Source organism: Engystomops pustulosus, chromosome 7 (genome assembly GCF_040894005.1).
Source record: "Engystomops pustulosus chromosome 7, aEngPut4.maternal, whole genome shotgun sequence".
Taxonomy (NCBI): Eukaryota; Metazoa; Chordata; class Amphibia; order Anura; family Leptodactylidae; genus Engystomops; species Engystomops pustulosus.
In genome coordinates, this window is record NC_092417.1 from 135,358,748 (window position 1) to 135,379,501 (window position 20,754).

The 20,754-nt window shown below is 39.8% G+C and overlaps 20 non-coding genes across 20 annotated transcripts; all 20 read left to right on the top strand.

Moving 5' to 3' along the window:
* Positions 1-628: 628 nt before the first annotated feature.
* TRNAV-UAC (transfer RNA valine (anticodon UAC)) lies at positions 629-701 on the top strand. Its single transcript has one exon. It is a non-coding gene; the product is annotated as a tRNA-Val (tRNA).
* Positions 702-1,739: 1,038 nt separating this feature from the next.
* Positions 1,740-1,812, top strand: TRNAV-UAC (transfer RNA valine (anticodon UAC)). Its single transcript has one exon. It is a non-coding gene; the product is annotated as a tRNA-Val (tRNA).
* A 291-nt stretch (positions 1,813-2,103) lies between these two features.
* TRNAV-UAC (transfer RNA valine (anticodon UAC)) lies at positions 2,104-2,176 on the top strand. Its single transcript has one exon. It is a non-coding gene; the product is annotated as a tRNA-Val (tRNA).
* Positions 2,177-2,850: 674 nt separating this feature from the next.
* On the top strand, positions 2,851-2,923 carry TRNAV-UAC (transfer RNA valine (anticodon UAC)). The gene has a single exon. It is a non-coding gene; the product is annotated as a tRNA-Val (tRNA).
* Positions 2,924-3,961: 1,038 nt separating this feature from the next.
* Positions 3,962-4,034, top strand: TRNAV-UAC (transfer RNA valine (anticodon UAC)). The gene has a single exon. It is a non-coding gene; the product is annotated as a tRNA-Val (tRNA).
* Positions 4,035-4,325: 291 nt separating this feature from the next.
* Positions 4,326-4,398, top strand: TRNAV-UAC (transfer RNA valine (anticodon UAC)). The gene has a single exon. It is a non-coding gene; the product is annotated as a tRNA-Val (tRNA).
* A 674-nt stretch (positions 4,399-5,072) lies between these two features.
* Positions 5,073-5,145, top strand: TRNAV-UAC (transfer RNA valine (anticodon UAC)). Its single transcript has one exon. It is a non-coding gene; the product is annotated as a tRNA-Val (tRNA).
* A 291-nt stretch (positions 5,146-5,436) lies between these two features.
* Positions 5,437-5,509, top strand: TRNAV-UAC (transfer RNA valine (anticodon UAC)). The gene has a single exon. It is a non-coding gene; the product is annotated as a tRNA-Val (tRNA).
* Positions 5,510-6,183: 674 nt separating this feature from the next.
* On the top strand, positions 6,184-6,256 carry TRNAV-UAC (transfer RNA valine (anticodon UAC)). Its single transcript has one exon. It is a non-coding gene; the product is annotated as a tRNA-Val (tRNA).
* A 1,038-nt stretch (positions 6,257-7,294) lies between these two features.
* On the top strand, positions 7,295-7,367 carry TRNAV-UAC (transfer RNA valine (anticodon UAC)). Its single transcript has one exon. It is a non-coding gene; the product is annotated as a tRNA-Val (tRNA).
* A 291-nt stretch (positions 7,368-7,658) lies between these two features.
* Positions 7,659-7,731, top strand: TRNAV-UAC (transfer RNA valine (anticodon UAC)). Its single transcript has one exon. It is a non-coding gene; the product is annotated as a tRNA-Val (tRNA).
* A 674-nt stretch (positions 7,732-8,405) lies between these two features.
* TRNAV-UAC (transfer RNA valine (anticodon UAC)) lies at positions 8,406-8,478 on the top strand. The gene has a single exon. It is a non-coding gene; the product is annotated as a tRNA-Val (tRNA).
* Positions 8,479-9,516: 1,038 nt separating this feature from the next.
* TRNAV-UAC (transfer RNA valine (anticodon UAC)) lies at positions 9,517-9,589 on the top strand. The gene has a single exon. It is a non-coding gene; the product is annotated as a tRNA-Val (tRNA).
* Positions 9,590-9,880: 291 nt separating this feature from the next.
* Positions 9,881-9,953, top strand: TRNAV-UAC (transfer RNA valine (anticodon UAC)). The gene has a single exon. It is a non-coding gene; the product is annotated as a tRNA-Val (tRNA).
* Positions 9,954-10,627: 674 nt separating this feature from the next.
* On the top strand, positions 10,628-10,700 carry TRNAV-UAC (transfer RNA valine (anticodon UAC)). The gene has a single exon. It is a non-coding gene; the product is annotated as a tRNA-Val (tRNA).
* A 1,038-nt stretch (positions 10,701-11,738) lies between these two features.
* Positions 11,739-11,811, top strand: TRNAV-UAC (transfer RNA valine (anticodon UAC)). Its single transcript has one exon. It is a non-coding gene; the product is annotated as a tRNA-Val (tRNA).
* A 1,038-nt stretch (positions 11,812-12,849) lies between these two features.
* On the top strand, positions 12,850-12,922 carry TRNAV-UAC (transfer RNA valine (anticodon UAC)). The gene has a single exon. It is a non-coding gene; the product is annotated as a tRNA-Val (tRNA).
* Positions 12,923-14,324: 1,402 nt separating this feature from the next.
* TRNAV-UAC (transfer RNA valine (anticodon UAC)) lies at positions 14,325-14,397 on the top strand. Its single transcript has one exon. It is a non-coding gene; the product is annotated as a tRNA-Val (tRNA).
* A 634-nt stretch (positions 14,398-15,031) lies between these two features.
* On the top strand, positions 15,032-15,104 carry TRNAV-UAC (transfer RNA valine (anticodon UAC)). Its single transcript has one exon. It is a non-coding gene; the product is annotated as a tRNA-Val (tRNA).
* A 291-nt stretch (positions 15,105-15,395) lies between these two features.
* On the top strand, positions 15,396-15,468 carry TRNAV-UAC (transfer RNA valine (anticodon UAC)). Its single transcript has one exon. It is a non-coding gene; the product is annotated as a tRNA-Val (tRNA).
* The last annotated feature ends 5,286 nt before the right edge of the window (positions 15,469-20,754 follow it).

The following is a 20,754-nucleotide window of genomic DNA, read 5'->3' on the forward strand; positions in this document are numbered from 1 at the left end:
AAGAATTCTCATGTTCAGTAGACACCCATTTAAAGCAAAGACAAATGAAATCACATATTTCAATCTAGAATTCATATGGTGGTGGTCATTTAGTCTGATTTACAAGTGAAATGTTCAAGTTTTCATCCCCACTAAAAACCATGGTCATATCCTTCTGAACAGGATTCTCTAGAAGAAAGTTGCATTGTCTTTTCGGAAGATCATAAAACACCTGTGTACAACAACGGTCAATTAAAACACTGCTTAAGTGTTGTGTTTCAAAGTGTAGTGGTCATCACACCTGCTTTTCATTCAGTATGTCCTGAGATCTATCCTAAGTCAAATGAAAGCCAGAGTCATTAACCCTTGGTTATCCTCAATAAATTTTCTTTCGAAGCATTCTAATGTTCTGTAGATACCCATTTGAAGGAAAAAGAAATGAAATGACACATTTCAAACAATAATTTATTTGGAAGTGGTCATTACATCTGCTTTGCAAGTGGAAGCTCTTCACTTTGATCCCCACCAAAACTATGGGGTTATCCTTTTGAACATGCGTCTGTTGAAGAAAATTACAATGTATGATTTTGGAATGATCAGGAGACACCCATGTACTGCAACGGTCAATGAAAAACATAGGGACAAGTTGGGTTTCATAGTGTAGTGGTCATCACATCTGCTTTACACGCAGAAGGTCCTGGGTTCAATCCCCAGTGAAACCAAGGGCTTAATCTTTAACCATTGGTTATTTTTGAAAAACAATTATATGTAAGCATACTCAAATTCCATGGCCACCCATTTAAACGAAAGACAATTGAAATGACATATTACAATCTGTAATTCATATGGTAGCAGTCAATTTGTCTGATTTACAGTTAGATTGTCCTACTTTTTATCACTTATGAGCACATCTTTTTGAACAGGTTTCTTTAGAAGAAAATTATATTGTGTTTTGAAAGATCAGTGGACAACCGTTTTCTGCAGCTGTCATCCAAACCAACTGACCTGTGGTGGGTTTCATAGTGTAGTGGTCATCACGTCTGCTTTACACACAGAAGGTCCTGGGTTCAATCCCCAGTGAAACCATAGTTTAATTTTTAACTTTTGGTTATCCTTATGAAATATTTTATGTAAGAATTCTCATGTTCAGTAGACACCCATTTAAAGCAAAGACAAATGAAATCACATATTTCAATCTAGAATTCATATGGTGGTGGTCATTTAGTCTGATTTACAAGTGAAATGTTCAAGTTTTCATCCCCACTAAAAACCATGGTCATATCCTTCTGAACAGGATTCTCTAGAAGAAAGTTGCATTGTCTTTTCGGAAGATCATAAAACACCTGTGTACAACAACGGTCAATTAAAACACTGCTTAAGTGTTGTGTTTCAAAGTGTAGTGGTCATCACACCTGCTTTTCATTCAGTATGTCCTGAGATCTATCCTAAGTCAAATGAAAGCCAGAGTCATTAACCCTTGGTTATCCTCAATAAATTTTCTTTCGAAGCATTCTAATGTTCTGTAGATACCCATTTGAAGGAAAAAGAAATGAAATGACACATTTCAAACAATAATTTATTTGGAAGTGGTCATTACATCTGCTTTGCAAGTGGAAGCTCTTCACTTTGATCCCCACCAAAACTATGGGATTATCCTTTTGAACATGCGTTTGTTGAAGAAAATTACAATGTATGATTTTGGAATGATCAGGAGACACCCATGTACTGCAACGGTCAATGAAAAACATAGGGACAAGTTGGGTTTCATAGTGTAGTGGTCATCACATCTGCTTTACACGCAGAAGGTCCTGGGTTCAATCCCCAGTGAAACCAAGTGCTTAAGCTTTAACCATTGGTTATTTTTAAAAAACAATTGTATGTAAGCATACTCAAATTCCATGGCCACCCATTTAAACGAAAGACAATTGAAATGACATATTACAATCTATAATTCATATGGTAGTAGTCAATTTGTCTGATTTACAGTTAGATTGTCCTACTTTTTATCACTTATGAGCACATCTTTTTGAACAGGTTTCTTTAGAAGAAAATTATATTGTGTTTTGAAAGATCAGTGGACAACCGTTTTCTGCAGCTGTCATCCAATCCAACTGATCTGTGGTGGGTTTCATAGTGTAGTGGTCATCACGTCTGCTTTACACGCAGAAGGTCCTGGGTTCAATCCCCAGTGAAACCATAGTTTAATTTTTAACTTTTGGTTATCCTTATGAAATATTTTATGTAAGAATTCTCATGTTCAGTAGACACCCATTTAAAGCAAAGACAAATGAAATCACATATTTCAATCTAGAATTCATATGGTGGTGGTCATTTAGTCTGATTTACAAGTGAAATGTTCAAGTTTTCATCCCCACTAAAAACCATGGTCATATCCTTCTGAACAGGATTCTCTAGAAGAAAGTTGCATTGTCTTTTCGGAAGATCATAAAACACCTGTGTACAACAACGGTCAATTAAAACACTGCTTAAGTGTTGTGTTTCAAAGTGTAGTGGTCATCACACCTGCTTTTCATTCAGTATGTCCTGAGATCTATCCTAAGTCAAATGAAAGCCAGAGTCATTAACCCTTGGTTATCCTCAATAAATTTTCTTTCGAAGCATTCTAATGTTCTGTAGATACCCATTTGAAGGAAAAAGAAATGAAATGACACATTTCAAACAATAATTTATTTGGAAGTGGTCATTACATCTGCTTTGCAAGTGGAAGCTCTTCACTTTGATCCCCACCAAAACTATGGGATTATCCTTTTGAACATGCGTTTGTTGAAGAAAATTATAATGTATGATTTTGGAATGATCAGGAGACACCCATGTACTGCAACGGTCAATGAAAAACATAGGGACAAGTTGGGTTTCATAGTGTAGTGGTCATCACATCTGCTTTACACGCAGAAGGTCCTGGGTTCAATCCCCAGTGAAACCAAGGGCTTAAGCTTTAACCATTGGTTATTTTTAAAAAACAATTGTATGTAAGCATACTCAAATTCCATGGCCACCCATTTAAACGAAAGACAATTGAAATGACATATTACAATCTGTAATTCATATGGTAGCAGTCAATTTGTCTGATTTACAGTTAGATTGTCCTACTTTTTATCACTTATGAGCACATCTTTTTGAACAGGTTTCTTTAGAAGAAAATGATATTGTGTTTTGAAAGATCAGTGGACAACCATTTTCTGCAGCTGTCATCCAAACCAACTGACCTGTGGTGGGTTTCATAGTGTAGTGGTCATCACGTCTGCTTTACACACAGAAGGTCCTGGGTTCAATCCCCAGTGAAACCATAGTTTAATTTTTAACTTTTGGTTATCCTTATGAAATATTTTATGTAAGAATTCTCATGTTCAGTAGACACCCATTTAAAGCAAAGACAAATGAAATCACATATTTCAATCTAGAATTCATATGGTGGTGGTCATTTAGTCTGATTTACAAGTGAAATGTTCAAGTTTTCATCCCCACTAAAAACCATGGTCATATCCTTCTGAACAGGATTCTCTAGAAGAAAGTTGCATTGTCTTTTCGGAAGATCATAAAACACCTGTGTACAACAACGGTCAATTAAAACACTGCTTAAGTGTTGTGTTTCAAAGTGTAGTGGTCATCACACCTGCTTTTCATTCAGTATGTCCTGAGATCTATCCTAAGTCAAATGAAAGCCAGAGTCATTAACCCTTGGTTATCCTCAATAAATTTTCTTTCGAAGCATTCTAATGTTCTGTAGATACCCATTTGAAGGAAAAAGAAATGAAATGACACATTTCAAACAATAATTTATTTGGAAGTGGTCATTACATCTGCTTTGCAAGTGGAAGCTCTTCACTTTGATCCCCACCAAAACTATGGGGTTATCCTTTTGAACATGCGTTTGTTGAAGAAAATTACAATGTATGATTTTGGAATGATCAGGAGACACCCATGTACTGCAACGGTCAATGAAAAACATAGGGACAAGTTGGGTTTCATAGTGTAGTGGTCATCACATCTGCTTTACACGCAGAAGGTCCTGGGTTCAATCCCCAGTGAAACCAAGGGCTTAAGCTTTAACCATTGGTTATTTTTAAAAAACAATTGTATGTAAGCATACTCAAATTCCATGGCCACCCATTTAAACGAAAGACAATTGAAATGACATATTACAATCTGTAATTCATATGGTAGCAGTCAATTTGTCTGATTTACAGTTAGATTGTCCTACTTTTTATCACTTATGAGCACATCTTTTTGAACAGGTTTCTTTAGAAGAAAATGATATTGTGTTTTGAAAGATCAGTGGACAACCATTTTCTGCAGCTGTCATCCAAACCAACTGACCTGTGGTGGGTTTCATAGTGTAGTGGTCATCACGTCTGCTTTACACGCAGAAGGTCCTGGGTTCAATCCCCAGTGAAACCATAGTTTAATTTTTAACTTTTGGTTATCCTTATGAAATATTTTATGTAAGAATTCTCATGTTCAGTAGACACCCATTTAAAGCAAAGACAAATGAAATCACATATTTCAATCTAGAATTCATATGGTGGTGGTCATTTAGTCTGATATACAAGTGAAATGTTCAAGTTTTCATCCCCACTAAAAACCATGGTCATATCCTTCTGAACAGGATTCTCTAGAAGAAAGTTGCATTGTCTTTTCGGAAGATCATAAAACACCTGTGTACAACAACGGTCAATTAAAACACTGCTTAAGTGTTGTGTTTCAAAGTGTAGTGGTCATCACACCTGCTTTTCATTCAGTATGTCCTGAGATCTATCCTAAGTCAAATGAAAGCCAGAGTCATTAACCCTTGGTTATCCTCAATAAATTTTCTTTCGAAGCATTCTAATGTTCTGTAGATACCCATTTGAAGGAAAAAGAAATGAAATGACACATTTCAAACAATAATTTATTTGGAAGTGGTCATTACATCTGCTTTGCAAGTGGAAGCTCTTCACTTTGATCCCCACCAAAACTATGGGATTATCCTTTTGAACATGCGTTTGTTGAAGAAAATTACAATGTATGATTTTGGAATGATCAGGAGACACCCATGTACTGCAACGGTCAATGAAAAACATAGGGACAAGTTGGGTTTCATAGTGTAGTGGTCATCACATCTGCTTTACACGCAGAAGGTCCTGGGTTCAATCCCCAGTGAAACCAAGGGCTTAAGCTTTAACCATTGGTTATTTTTAAAAAACAATTGTATGTAAGCATACTCAAATTCCATGGCCACCCATTTAAACGAAAGACAATTGAAATGACATATTACAATCTATAATTCATATGGTAGTAGTCAATTTGTCTGATTTACAGTTAGATTGTCCTACTTTTTATCACTTATGAGCACATCTTTTTGAACAGGTTTCTTTAGAAGAAAATTATATTGTGTTTTGAAAGATCAGTGGACAACCGTTTTCTGCAGCTGTCATCCAATCCAACTGATCTGTGGTGGGTTTCATAGTGTAGTGGTCATCACGTCTGCTTTACACGCAGAAGGTCCTGGGTTCAATCCCCAGTGAAACCATAGTTTAATTTTTAACTTTTGGTTATCCTTATGAAATATTTTATGTAAGAATTCTCATGTTCAGTAGACACCCATTTAAAGCAAAGACAAATGAAATCACATATTTCAATCTAGAATTCATATGGTGGTGGTCATTTAGTCTGATATACAAGTGAAATGTTCAAGTTTTCATCCCCACTAAAAACCATGGTCATATCCTTCTGAACAGGATTCTCTAGAAGAAAGTTGCATTGTCTTTTCGGAAGATCATAAAACACCTGTGTACAACAACGGTCAATTAAAACACTGCTTAAGTGTTGTGTTTCAAAGTGTAGTGGTCATCACACCTGCTTTTCATTCAGTATGTCCTGAGATCTATCCTAAGTCAAATGAAAGCCAGAGTCATTAACCCTTGGTTATCCTCAATAAATTTTCTTTCGAAGCATTCTAATGTTCTGTAGATACCCATTTGAAGGAAAAAGAAATGAAATGACACATTTCAAACAATAATTTATTTGGAAGTGGTCATTACATCTGCTTTGCAAGTGGAAGCTCTTCACTTTGATCCCCACCAAAACTATGGGGTTATCCTTTTGAACATGCGTTTGTTGAAGAAAATTACAATGTATGATTTTGGAATGATCAGGAGACACCCATGTACTGCAACGGTCAATGAAAAACATAGGGACAAGTTGGGTTTCATAGTGTAGTGGTCATCACATCTGCTTTACACGCAGAAGGTCCTGGGTTCAATCCCCAGTGAAACCAAGGGCTTAAGCTTTAACCATTGGTTATTTTTAAAAAACAATTGTATGTAAGCATACTCAAATTCCATGGCCACCCATTTAAACGAAAGACAATTGAAATGACATATTACAATCTGTAATTCATATGGTAGCAGTCAATTTGTCTGATTTACAGTTAGATTGTCCTACTTTTTATCACTTATGAGCACATCTTTTTGAACAGGTTTCTTTAGAAGAAAATGATATTGTGTTTTGAAAGATCAGTGGACAACCATTTTCTGCAGCTGTCATCCAAACCAACTGACCTGTGGTGGGTTTCATAGTGTAGTGGTCATCACGTCTGCTTTACACACAGAAGGTCCTGGGTTCAATCCCCAGTGAAACCATAGTTTAATTTTTAACTTTTGGTTATCCTTATGAAATATTTTATGTAAGAATTCTCATGTTCAGTAGACACCCATTTAAAGCAAAGACAAATGAAATCACATATTTCAATCTAGAATTCATATGGTGGTGGTCATTTAGTCTGATATACAAGTGAAATGTTCAAGTTTTCATCCCCACTAAAAACCATGGTCATATCCTTCTGAACAGGATTCTCTAGAAGAAAGTTGCATTGTCTTTTCGGAAGATCATAAAACACCTGTGTACAACAACGGTCAATTAAAACACTGCTTAAGTGTTGTGTTTCAAAGTGTAGTGGTCATCACACCTGCTTTTCATTCAGTATGTCCTGAGATCTATCCTAAGTCAAATGAAAGCCAGAGTCATTAACCCTTGGTTATCCTCAATAAATTTTCTTTCGAAGCATTCTAATGTTCTGTAGATACCCATTTGAAGGAAAAAGAAATGAAATGACACATTTCAAACAATAATTTATTTGGAAGTGGTCATTACATCTGCTTTGCAAGTGGAAGCTCTTCACTTTGATCCCCACCAAAACTATGGGATTATCCTTTTGAACATGCGTTTGTTGAAGAAAATTACAATGTATGATTTTGGAATGATCAGGAGACACCCATGTACTGCAACGGTCAATGAAAAACATAGGGACAAGTTGGGTTTCATAGTGTAGTGGTCATCACATCTGCTTTACACGCAGAAGGTCCTGGGTTCAATCCCCAGTGAAACCAAGGGCTTAAGCTTTAACCATTGGTTATTTTTAAAAAACAATTGTATGTAAGCATACTCAAATTCCATGGCCACCCATTTAAACGAAAGACAATTGAAATGACATATTACAATCTATAATTCATATGGTAGTAGTCAATTTGTCTGATTTACAGTTAGATTGTCCTACTTTTTATCACTTATGAGCACATCTTTTTGAACAGGTTTCTTTAGAAGAAAATTATATTGTGTTTTGAAAGATCAGTGGACAACCGTTTTCTGCAGCTGTCATCCAATCCAACTGATCTGTGGTGGGTTTCATAGTGTAGTGGTCATCACGTCTGCTTTACACGCAGAAGGTCCTGGGTTCAATCCCCAGTGAAACCATAGTTTAATTTTTAACTTTTGGTTATCCTTATGAAATATTTTATGTAAGAATTCTCATGTTCAGTAGACACCCATTTAAAGCAAAGACAAATGAAATCACATATTTCAATCTAGAATTCATATGGTGGTGGTCATTTAGTCTGATTTACAAGTGAAATGTTCAAGTTTTCATCCCCACTAAAAACCATGGTCATATCCTTCTGAACAGGATTCTCTAGAAGAAAGTTGCATTGTCTTTTCGGAAGATCATAAAACACCTGTGTACAACAACGGTCAATTAAAACACTGCTTAAGTGTTGTGTTTCAAAGTGTAGTGGTCATCACACCTGCTTTTCATTCAGTATGTCCTGAGATCTATCCTAAGTCAAATGAAAGCCAGAGTCATTAACCCTTGGTTATCCTCAATAAATTTTCTTTCGAAGCATTCTAATGTTCTGTAGATACCCATTTGAAGGAAAAAGAAATGAAATGACACATTTCAAACAATAATTTATTTGGAAGTGGTCATTACATCTGCTTTGCAAGTGGAAGCTCTTCACTTTGATCCCCACCAAAACTATGGGGTTATCCTTTTGAACATGCGTCTGTTGAAGAAAATTACAATGTATGATTTTGGAATGATCAGGAGACACCCATGTACTGCAACGGTCAATGAAAAACATAGGGACAAGTTGGGTTTCATAGTGTAGTGGTCATCACATCTGCTTTACACGCAGAAGGTCCTGGGTTCAATCCCCAGTGAAACCAAGGGCTTAATCTTTAACCATTGGTTATTTTTGAAAAACAATTATATGTAAGCATACTCAAATTCCATGGCCACCCATTTAAACGAAAGACAATTGAAATGACATATTACAATCTGTAATTCATATGGTAGCAGTCAATTTGTCTGATTTACAGTTAGATTGTCCTACTTTTTATCACTTATGAGCACATCTTTTTGAACAGGTTTCTTTAGAAGAAAATTATATTGTGTTTTGAAAGATCAGTGGACAACCGTTTTCTGCAGCTGTCATCCAAACCAACTGACCTGTGGTGGGTTTCATAGTGTAGTGGTCATCACGTCTGCTTTACACACAGAAGGTCCTGGGTTCAATCCCCAGTGAAACCATAGTTTAATTTTTAACTTTTGGTTATCCTTATGAAATATTTTATGTAAGAATTCTCATGTTCAGTAGACACCCATTTAAAGCAAAGACAAATGAAATCACATATTTCAATCTAGAATTCATATGGTGGTGGTCATTTAGTCTGATTTACAAGTGAAATGTTCAAGTTTTCATCCCCACTAAAAACCATGGTCATATCCTTCTGAACAGGATTCTCTAGAAGAAAGTTGCATTGTCTTTTCGGAAGATCATAAAACACCTGTGTACAACAACGGTCAATTAAAACACTGCTTAAGTGTTGTGTTTCAAAGTGTAGTGGTCATCACACCTGCTTTTCATTCAGTATGTCCTGAGATCTATCCTAAGTCAAATGAAAGCCAGAGTCATTAACCCTTGGTTATCCTCAATAAATTTTCTTTCGAAGCATTCTAATGTTCTGTAGATACCCATTTGAAGGAAAAAGAAATGAAATGACACATTTCAAACAATAATTTATTTGGAAGTGGTCATTACATCTGCTTTGCAAGTGGAAGCTCTTCACTTTGATCCCCACCAAAACTATGGGATTATCCTTTTGAACATGCGTTTGTTGAAGAAAATTACAATGTATGATTTTGGAATGATCAGGAGACACCCATGTACTGCAACGGTCAATGAAAAACATAGGGACAAGTTGGGTTTCATAGTGTAGTGGTCATCACATCTGCTTTACACGCAGAAGGTCCTGGGTTCAATCCCCAGTGAAACCAAGTGCTTAAGCTTTAACCATTGGTTATTTTTAAAAAACAATTGTATGTAAGCATACTCAAATTCCATGGCCACCCATTTAAACGAAAGACAATTGAAATGACATATTACAATCTATAATTCATATGGTAGTAGTCAATTTGTCTGATTTACAGTTAGATTGTCCTACTTTTTATCACTTATGAGCACATCTTTTTGAACAGGTTTCTTTAGAAGAAAATTATATTGTGTTTTGAAAGATCAGTGGACAACCGTTTTCTGCAGCTGTCATCCAATCCAACTGATCTGTGGTGGGTTTCATAGTGTAGTGGTCATCACGTCTGCTTTACACGCAGAAGGTCCTGGGTTCAATCCCCAGTGAAACCATAGTTTAATTTTTAACTTTTGGTTATCCTTATGAAATATTTTATGTAAGAATTCTCATGTTCAGTAGACACCCATTTAAAGCAAAGACAAATGAAATCACATATTTCAATCTAGAATTCATATGGTGGTGGTCATTTAGTCTGATTTACAAGTGAAATGTTCAAGTTTTCATCCCCACTAAAAACCATGGTCATATCCTTCTGAACAGGATTCTCTAGAAGAAAGTTGCATTGTCTTTTCGGAAGATCATAAAACACCTGTGTACAACAACGGTCAATTAAAACACTGCTTAAGTGTTGTGTTTCAAAGTGTAGTGGTCATCACACCTGCTTTTCATTCAGTATGTCCTGAGATCTATCCTAAGTCAAATGAAAGCCAGAGTCATTAACCCTTGGTTATCCTCAATAAATTTTCTTTCGAAGCATTCTAATGTTCTGTAGATACCCATTTGAAGGAAAAAGAAATGAAATGACACATTTCAAACAATAATTTATTTGGAAGTGGTCATTACATCTGCTTTGCAAGTGGAAGCTCTTCACTTTGATCCCCACCAAAACTATGGGATTATCCTTTTGAACATGCGTTTGTTGAAGAAAATTATAATGTATGATTTTGGAATGATCAGGAGACACCCATGTACTGCAACGGTCAATGAAAAACATAGGGACAAGTTGGGTTTCATAGTGTAGTGGTCATCACATCTGCTTTACACGCAGAAGGTCCTGGGTTCAATCCCCAGTGAAACCAAGGGCTTAAGCTTTAACCATTGGTTATTTTTAAAAAACAATTGTATGTAAGCATACTCAAATTCCATGGCCACCCATTTAAACGAAAGACAATTGAAATGACATATTACAATCTGTAATTCATATGGTAGCAGTCAATTTGTCTGATTTACAGTTAGATTGTCCTACTTTTTATCACTTATGAGCACATCTTTTTGAACAGGTTTCTTTAGAAGAAAATGATATTGTGTTTTGAAAGATCAGTGGACAACCATTTTCTGCAGCTGTCATCCAAACCAACTGACCTGTGGTGGGTTTCATAGTGTAGTGGTCATCACGTCTGCTTTACACACAGAAGGTCCTGGGTTCAATCCCCAGTGAAACCATAGTTTAATTTTTAACTTTTGGTTATCCTTATGAAATATTTTATGTAAGAATTCTCATGTTCAGTAGACACCCATTTAAAGCAAAGACAAATGAAATCACATATTTCAATCTAGAATTCATATGGTGGTGGTCATTTAGTCTGATATACAAGTGAAATGTTCAAGTTTTCATCCCCACTAAAAACCATGGTCATATCCTTCTGAACAGGATTCTCTAGAAGAAAGTTGCATTGTCTTTTCGGAAGATCATAAAACACCTGTGTACAACAACGGTCAATTAAAACACTGCTTAAGTGTTGTGTTTCAAAGTGTAGTGGTCATCACACCTGCTTTTCATTCAGTATGTCCTGAGATCTATCCTAAGTCAAATGAAAGCCAGAGTCATTAACCCTTGGTTATCCTCAATAAATTTTCTTTCGAAGCATTCTAATGTTCTGTAGATACCCATTTGAAGGAAAAAGAAATGAAATGACACATTTCAAACAATAATTTATTTGGAAGTGGTCATTACATCTGCTTTGCAAGTGGAAGCTCTTCACTTTGATCCCCACCAAAACTATGGGATTATCCTTTTGAACATGCGTTTGTTGAAGAAAATTACAATGTATGATTTTGGAATGATCAGGAGACACCCATGTACTGCAACGGTCAATGAAAAACATAGGGACAAGTTGGGTTTCATAGTGTAGTGGTCATCACATCTGCTTTACACGCAGAAGGTCCTGGGTTCAATCCCCAGTGAAACCAAGGGCTTAAGCTTTAACCATTGGTTATTTTTAAAAAACAATTGTATGTAAGCATACTCAAATTCCATGGCCACCCATTTAAACGAAAGACAATTGAAATGACATATTACAATCTATAATTCATATGGTAGTAGTCAATTTGTCTGATTTACAGTTAGATTGTCCTACTTTTTATCACTTATGAGCACATCTTTTTGAACAGGTTTCTTTAGAAGAAAATTATATTGTGTTTTGAAAGATCAGTGGACAACCGTTTTCTGCAGCTGTCATCCAATCCAACTGATCTGTGGTGGGTTTCATAGTGTAGTGGTCATCTCGTCTGCTTTACACGCAGAAGGTCCTGGGTTCAATCCCCAGTGAAACCATAGTTTAATTTTTAACTTTTGGTTATCCTTATGAAATATTTTATGTAAGAATTCTCATGTTCAGTAGACACCCATTTAAAGCAAAGACAAATGAAATCACATATTTCAATCTAGAATTCATATGGTGGTGGTCATTTAGTCTGATTTACAAGTGAAATGTTCAAGTTTTCATCCCCACTAAAAACCATGGTCATATCCTTCTGAACAGGATTCTCTAGAAGAAAGTTGCATTGTCTTTTCGGAAGATCATAAAACACCTGTGTACAACAACGGTCAATTAAAACACTGCTTAAGTGTTGTGTTTCAAAGTGTAGTGGTCATCACACCTGCTTTTCATTCAGTATGTCCTGAGATCTATCCTAAGTCAAATGAAAGCCAGAGTCATTAACCCTTGGTTATCCTCAATAAATTTTCTTTCGAAGCATTCTAATGTTCTGTAGATACCCATTTGAAGGAAAAAGAAATTAAATGACACATTTCAAACAATAATTTATTTGGAAGTGGTCATTACATCTGCTTTGCAAGTGGAAGCTCTTCACTTTGATCCCCACCAAAACTATGGGGTTATCCTTTTGAACATGCGTCTGTTGAAGAAAATTACAATGTATGATTTTGGAATGATCAGGAGACACCCATGTACTGCAACGGTCAATGAAAAACATAGGGACAAGTTGGGTTTCATAGTGTAGTGGTCATCACATCTGCTTTACACGCAGAAGGTCCTGGGTTCAATCCCCAGTGAAACCAAGGGCTTAATCTTTAACCATTGGTTATTTTTGAAAAACAATTATATGTAAGCATACTCAAATTCCATGGCCACCCATTTAAACGAAAGACAATTGAAATGACATATTACAATCTGTAATTCATATGGTAGCAGTCAATTTGTCTGATTTACAGTTAGATTGTCCTACTTTTTATCACTTATGAGCACATCTTTTTGAACAGGTTTCTTTAGAAGAAAATTATATTGTGTTTTGAAAGATCAGTGGACAACCGTTTTCTGCAGCTGTCATCCAAACCAACTGACCTGTGGTGGGTTTCATAGTGTAGTGGTCATCACGTCTGCTTTACACACAGAAGGTCCTGGGTTCAATCCCCAGTGAAACCATAGTTTAATTTTTAACTTTTGGTTATCCTTATGAAATATTTTATGTAAGAATTCTCATGTTCAGTAGACACCCATTTAAAGCAAAGACAAATGAAATCACATATTTCAATCTAGAATTCATATGGTGGTGGTCATTTAGTCTGATTTACAAGTGAAATGTTCAAGTTTTCATCCCCACTAAAAACCATGGTCATATCCTTCTGAACAGGATTCTCTAGAAGAAAGTTGCATTGTCTTTTCGGAAGATCATAAAACACCTGTGTACAACAACGGTCAATTAAAACACTGCTTAAGTGTTGTGTTTCAAAGTGTAGTGGTCATCACACCTGCTTTTCATTCAGTATGTCCTGAGATCTATCCTAAGTCAAATGAAAGCCAGAGTCATTAACCCTTGGTTATCCTCAATAAATTTTCTTTCGAAGCATTCTAATGTTCTGTAGATACCCATTTGAAGGAAAAAGAAATGAAATGACACATTTCAAACAATAATTTATTTGGAAGTGGTCATTACATCTGCTTTGCAAGTGGAAGCTCTTCACTTTGATCCCCACCAAAACTATGGGATTATCCTTTTGAACATGCGTTTGTTGAAGAAAATTACAATGTATGATTTTGGAATGATCAGGAGACACCCATGTACTGCAACGGTCAATGAAAAACATAAGGACAAGTTGGGTTTCATAGTGTAGTGGTCATCACATCTGCTTTACACGCAGAAGGTCCTGGGTTCAATCCCCAATGAAACCAAGGGCTTAAGCTTTAACCATTGGTTATTTTTAAAAAACAATTGTATGTAAGCATACTCAAATTCCATGGCCACCCATTTAAACGAAAGACAATTGAAATGACATATTACAATCTATAATTCATATGGTAGTAGTCAATTTGTCTGATTTACAGTTAGATTGTCCTACTTTTTATCACTTATGAGCACATCTTTTTGAACAGGTTTCTTTAGAAGAAAATTATATTGTGTTTTGAAAGATCAGTGGACAACCGTTTTCTGCAGCTGTCATCCAATCCAACTGATCTGTGGTGGGTTTCATAGTGTAGTGGTCATCACGTCTGCTTTACACGCAGAAGGTCCTGGGTTCAATCCCCAGTGAAACCATAGTTTAATTTTTAACTTTTGGTTATCCTTATGAAATATTTTATGTAAGAATTCTCATGTTCAGTAGACACCCATTTAAAGCAAAGACAAATGAAATCACATATTTCAATCTAGAATTCATATGGTGGTGGTCATTTAGTCTGATTTACAAGTGAAATGTTCAAGTTTTCATCCCCACTAAAAACCATGGTCATATCCTTCTGAACAGGATTCTCTAGAAGAAAGTTGCATTGTCTTTTCGGAAGATCATAAAACACCTGTGTACAACAACGGTCAATTAAAACACTGCTTAAGTGTTGTGTTTCAAAGTGTAGTGGTCATCACACCTGCTTTTCATTCAGTATGTCCTGAGATCTATCCTAAGTCAAATGAAAGCCAGAGTCATTAACCCTTGGTTATCCTCAATAAATTTTCTTTCGAAGCATTCTAATGTTCTGTAGATACCCATTTGAAGGAAAAAGAAATGAAATGACACATTTCAAACAATAATTTATTTGGAAGTGGTCATTACATCTGCTATGGGATTATCCTTTTGAACATGCGTCTGTTGAAGAAAATTACAATGTATGATTTTGGAATGATCAGGAGACACCCATGTACTGCAACGGTCAATGAAAAACATAGGGACAAGTTGGGTTTCATAGTGTAGTGGTCATCACATCTGCTTTACACGCAGAAGGTCCTGGGTTCAATCCCCAGTGAAACCAAGGGCTTAATCTTTAACCATTGGTTATTTTTGAAAAACAATTATATGTAAGCATACTCAAATTCCATGGCCACCCATTTAAACGAAAGACAATTGAAATGACATATTACAATCTGTAATTCATATGGTAGCAGTCAATTTGTCTGATTTACAGTTAGATTGTCCTACTTTTTATCACTTATGAGCACATCTTTTTGAACAGGTTTCTTTAGAAGAAAATTATATTGTGTTTTGAAAGATCAGTGGACAACCGTTTTCTGCAGCTGTCATCCAAACCAACTGACCTGTGGTGGGTTTCATAGTGTAGTGGTCATCATGTCTGCTTTACACGCAGAAGGTCCTGGGTTCAATCCCCAGTGAAACCATAGTTTAATTTTTAACTTTTGGTTATCCTTTTGAAATATTTTATGTAAGAATTCTCATGTTCAGTAGACACTAGAGATGAGCGAGCACTAAAATGCTCGGGTACTCGTTATTCGAGACGAACTTTTCCCGATGCTCGAGTGCTCGTCTCGAATAACGAACCCCATTGAAGTCAATGGGAGACTCGAGCATTTTTCAAGGGGACCAAGGCTCTGCACAGGGAAGCTTGGCCAAACACCTGGGAACCTCAGAAAAGGATGGAAACACCACGGAAATGGACAGGAAACAGCAGGGGCAGCCTGCATGGATGCCTCTGAGGCTGCATAATCGCACCATTATGCCAAAATTATGGGCAACAGCATGGCCATGACAGAGTGACAGAATGAAGCTAGATAGCATCTAAAACATCCAATAATTGACCCTGACACTATAGGGGACGGCATGCAGAGGCAGCAGCGGCAGGCTAGAGAGTGTCATGGCGACATACCCTAAATGGACTCAGGCTTCAAACCAATGGGTGGCAGAGAGGAACCAAAGGAGGTGAGCAAGAAGCGCTCAAATAATATCGGTACATGATAAAAGTTTGCCAGTATATTTTGTGGATTACACAGCAGGGTGGCGACAAAGTTAACATGGAAGCCATGAAAAAAACCCAAAATTCTGCCTGACACAGCTCGTTTGATAAGGGGACCATGTATGGAGGCAGTGAACTAGTAGTAGATTAAAGGTGCTGCAGTTAAAACTATGTTAGTTGGATCTTGGCATGGAGCTGGCGCTCCGCTGCCAGGCGAGCTTTCGCCAATCCAAGCCCCTGTCTCTAGGCTACTCCCCAAACAGCACTTCTAAGAACCTTTTGTATAAGATCAAGTGTAGTAGCGTTCTTATAAGTTTGGGATATGGCGGGTGAGGGGAATGTAAACAGATGCGCAAGAAGCGCTGAAATAATATTGGTAAATGATAAAAGTTTATTAGTATATTTTGTGGATAACACAGCTGGGTGGCGACAAAGTTAACAACTTTGATGTGGAATCCATGAAAACAACCCAAATTTCGGCCTGACACACCTCGTTTGATAAAGGGACGATGTATGGAGGCAGCTATATGGACGACTTTTGGAGGTAGCAATGGAGACAACGTGTGGAGGCTGCTATGGAGACAATTTAATTTGGATAGTGCCTGTATGTGGCAGTCCCAAAAATTTTTCAAACCAGAGGAGCAGGTAGGTGGCCCTCCAGAAAAATAGAATAGATTGAGTGCCTGTATGTGGCAGTCCCAAAAAGTTTTCAAACCAGAGGAGCAGGTAGGTGGCCCTCCAGAAAAATTGAATCGATTGAGTGCCTGTATGTGGCAGTCCCAAAAAGTTTTCAAACCAGAGGAGCAGGTAGGTGGCCCTCCAGAAAAATTGAATAGATTGAGTGCCTGTATGTGGCACTCCCAAAAATTGTTTAAAACAGAGGACCGGGTCGGTGGCCCTCCAGAAAAATTAAATGCATAAAGTACTATAGCTAGAGCCAGTGGGCCCTGTCAAAAAATAGCCAGTTTCCTCTGCTTTACTGTACAAAGAGGAGGAGAAGGAGGAAAATGAGGAGGAGGAGGAGTGGATCAATTATTCAGGTTGAGCTTCCTTCACCTGGTGGAGATTGGAAATTATGAGAAATCCAGGCTTTATTCATCTTAATAAGCGTCAGCCTGTCAGCGCTGTCAGTCGACAGGCGTGTACGCTTATCGGTGATGATGCCACCAGCTGCACTGAAAACCCGCTCGGACAAGACGCTAGCGGCAGGGCAGGCAAGAACCTCCAAGGCGTACAGCACCAGTTCGTGCCACATGTCCAGCTTTGAAACCCAGTAGTTGTAGGGAGCTGTGTGATCATTTAGGACGATGGTATGGTCAGCTACGTACTCCCTCACCATCTTTCTGTAAAGATCAGCCCTACTCTGCCGAGACTGGGGACAGGTGACAGTGTCTTGCTGGGGTGACATAAAGCTGGCAAAAGCCTTGTAAAGCGTACCCTTGCCAGTGCTGGACAAGCTGCCTGCTCGCCTACTCTCCCTCGCTACTTGTCCCGCAGAACTACGCACTCTGCCGCTAGCGCTGTCAGAAGGGAAATACTGTTTCAGCTTGTGAACCAGGGCCTGCTGGTATTCATGCATTCTCACACTCCTTTCCTCTGCAGGGATGAGAGTGGAAAGATTTTGCTTGTACCGTGGGTCCAGGAGAGTGAACACCCAGTAATCGGTGCTGGAATAAATTCTTTGAACGCGAGGGTCACGGGATAGGCAGCCTAGCATGAAATCTGCCATATGCGCCAGAGTACCAACGCGTAAGAATTCACTCCCCTCACTGGCCTGACTGTCCATTTCCTCCTCCTCCAACTCCTCCAACTCCTCTTCTTCTGCCCATACACGCTGAACAGTGAAGGACTCAACAATGGTCCCCTCTTGTGTCTCGCCAACATTCTCCTCCTATTCCTCCTCATCCTCCTCCACCTCCACCTCCTCCGATATGCGCTGAGAAACAGACCTAAGGGTGCTTTGGCTATCAACAAGGGAATCTTCTTCCCCCGTCTCTTGTGACGAGCGCAAAGCTTCCGACTTCATGCTGATCAGAGAGTTTTTCAACAGGCCAAGCAGCGGGATGGTGAGGCTGATGATGGCGGCATCGCCACTGACCATCTGTGTTGACTCCTCAAAGTTACTCAGCACCTGACAGATATCAGACATCCACGTCCACTCCTCATTGTAGACTTGAGGAAGCTGACTGACCTGACTACCAGTTCTGGTGGAAGTTGACATCTGGCAGTCTACAATGGCTCGGCGCTGCTGGTAAACTCTGGATAACATGGTCAGTGTTGAATTCCACCTCGTGGGCACGTTGCACAACAGTCGGTGAGCGGGCAGTTGGAGGCGGCGCTGCGCTGCCCTGAGAGTGGCAGCATCTGTGCTGGACTTCCTGAAATGCGCACAGATGCGGCGCACCTTCGTGAGCAAATCTGACAGATTGGGGTATGTCTTGAGGAAACGCTGAACTATCAGATTTAACACATGGGCCAGGCATGGCACATGTGTCAGTCTGCCGAGTTGCAGAGCCGCCACCAGGTTACGGCCGTTGTCACACACAACCATGCCTGGCTTCAGGTTCAGCGGTGCCAGCCACAGATCAGTCTGCGCCGTGATGCCCTGTAATAGCTCTTGGGCGGTGTGCCTTTTATCGCCTAGGCTCAGCAGTTTGAGCACCGTCTGCTGTCGCTTAGCAATGGCACTGCTGCTGTGCCTAGAGCTACCGACTGATGGCGCCGTGCCCACGGATGGTAGTTCGGAGGAGGAGGTGGAGGAGGGGTGGGAGGAGGAGGAGGCATAGTAGGCCTGAAACACCTGGACCGAGGTAGGCCCCGCAATCCTCGGCGTCGGCAGTATATGACCAGCCCCAGGGTCAGACTCGGTCCCAGCCTCCACCAAGTTAACCCAATGTGCCGTCAGCGATATATAGTGGCCCTACCCGGCAGCACTCGTCCACGTGTCCGTGGTCAGGTGGACCTTGTCAGAAACGGCGTTGGTCAGGGCACGGGTGATGTTGTCTGACACGTGCTGGTGCAGGGCTGGGACGGCACATCGGGAAAAGTAGTGGCGGCTGGGGACCGAATACCGAGGGGCGGCCGCCGCCATGAGGTTGCGAAAGGCCTCGGTCTCTACTAGCCTATAGGGCAGCATCTCCAGGCTAAGCAATCTGGAGATGTGCACATTAAGGGCTTGGGCGTGCGGGTGGGTTGCACTATATTTGCGTTTCCGCTCCAGCGTCTGGGGTATGGAGAGCTGAACGCTGGTGGATGCTGTGGAGGATCGTGGAGGCGACGATGGGGTTTTTGTGGCAGGGTCCTGGGCAGGGGGCTGACTATCAGCTGACACAGGGGAAGGAGCAGTGGTGTGCACGGCCGGAGGTGAACGGGCTTGTTGCCACTGAGTGGGGTGTTTAGCATTCATATGCCTGCGCATACTGGTGGTAGTTAAGCTAGTAGTGGTGGAACCCCTGCTGAGCCTGGTTTGGCAAATGTTGCACACCACAGTCCGTCGGTCATCCGGTGTTTCCTTAAAGAACCTCCAGACTTCTGAAGATCTAGCCCTCGCCGCAAGAGCCCTCGCCACGGGAGCTTCACTAGTTGACACATTTGGCGCTGATGCACCAGCTCTGGCCCTGCCTCTCCGTCTGGCCCCACCACTGCCTCTTCCAACCTGTTCTGGTCGAGGACTCTCCTCCGTCTCAGAAGCACTGTGTTCACCCGGCCTCTCAACCCAGCTTGGGTCTGTCACCTCATCATCCTCCGATCCCTCAGTCTGCTCCCCCCTCGGACTTCCTGCCCTGACAACAACTTCCCCACTGTCTGACAACCGTGTCTCCTCATCGTCGGACACCTCTTTACACACTTCCACTACGTCAAGAAGGTCATCATCACCCACAGACTGTGACTGGTGAAAAACCGGGGCATCGGAAAATTGCTCAGCAGCAACCGGACAAGTGGTTTGTGACTGTGGGAAGGGTCCAGAAAACAGTTCCTCAGAGTATGCCGGTTCAAATGCCAAATTTTCCTGGGAGGGGGCAGACTGGGGGGGAGGAGGCTGAGGTGCAGGAGCTGGAGGAGTGGCGATTTCGGTGACATGGGTGGACTGCGTGGAAGACTGACTGGTGGACAAATTGCTCGAAGCATTGTCAGCAATCCACGACATCACCTGTTCGCACTGTTCTGGCCTCAACAGTGCTCTACCACGAGTACCAGTAACTTCAGACATGAACCTAGGGAGTGTAGCTCTGCGGCGTTCCCCTGCTCCCTCATAAGCAGGTGGTGTCTCACCCCGGCCAGGACCACGGCCTCTGACCCCTGCAGTAGTTGGACGCCCACGTCCCCGCCCTCGTCCTCTACCTCTAGCCCTCAGGTTAAACATTTTTAAAATGAGAGTTATAGCTTTAATTTTTTTTTTACTTTTTTTTGTGTTTTTTTTTTTTTTTGTGTTTTTGAGTTTTTAAAACCAAACAATGCTATCCTATTGCTATGGCTATTTTCTAGCCAAGTATGAAAGCACACTACTATGCCAGATGAGATGACGCTGAGCTATTAAACAAAATAAACGTAAAATAAAAAAGGACAAATGGCAGACTGTGCCTAATTGAAATCCAACCCCTACTAAATTTTCCCACTTCGGTCTTTGCAATGGATATGTGCGTCACTAAGCGCAAAACACAGCGGTCGCAAGTCTCACTACAAATTGCTCACAATTGGCTAGTAGATGCACTGC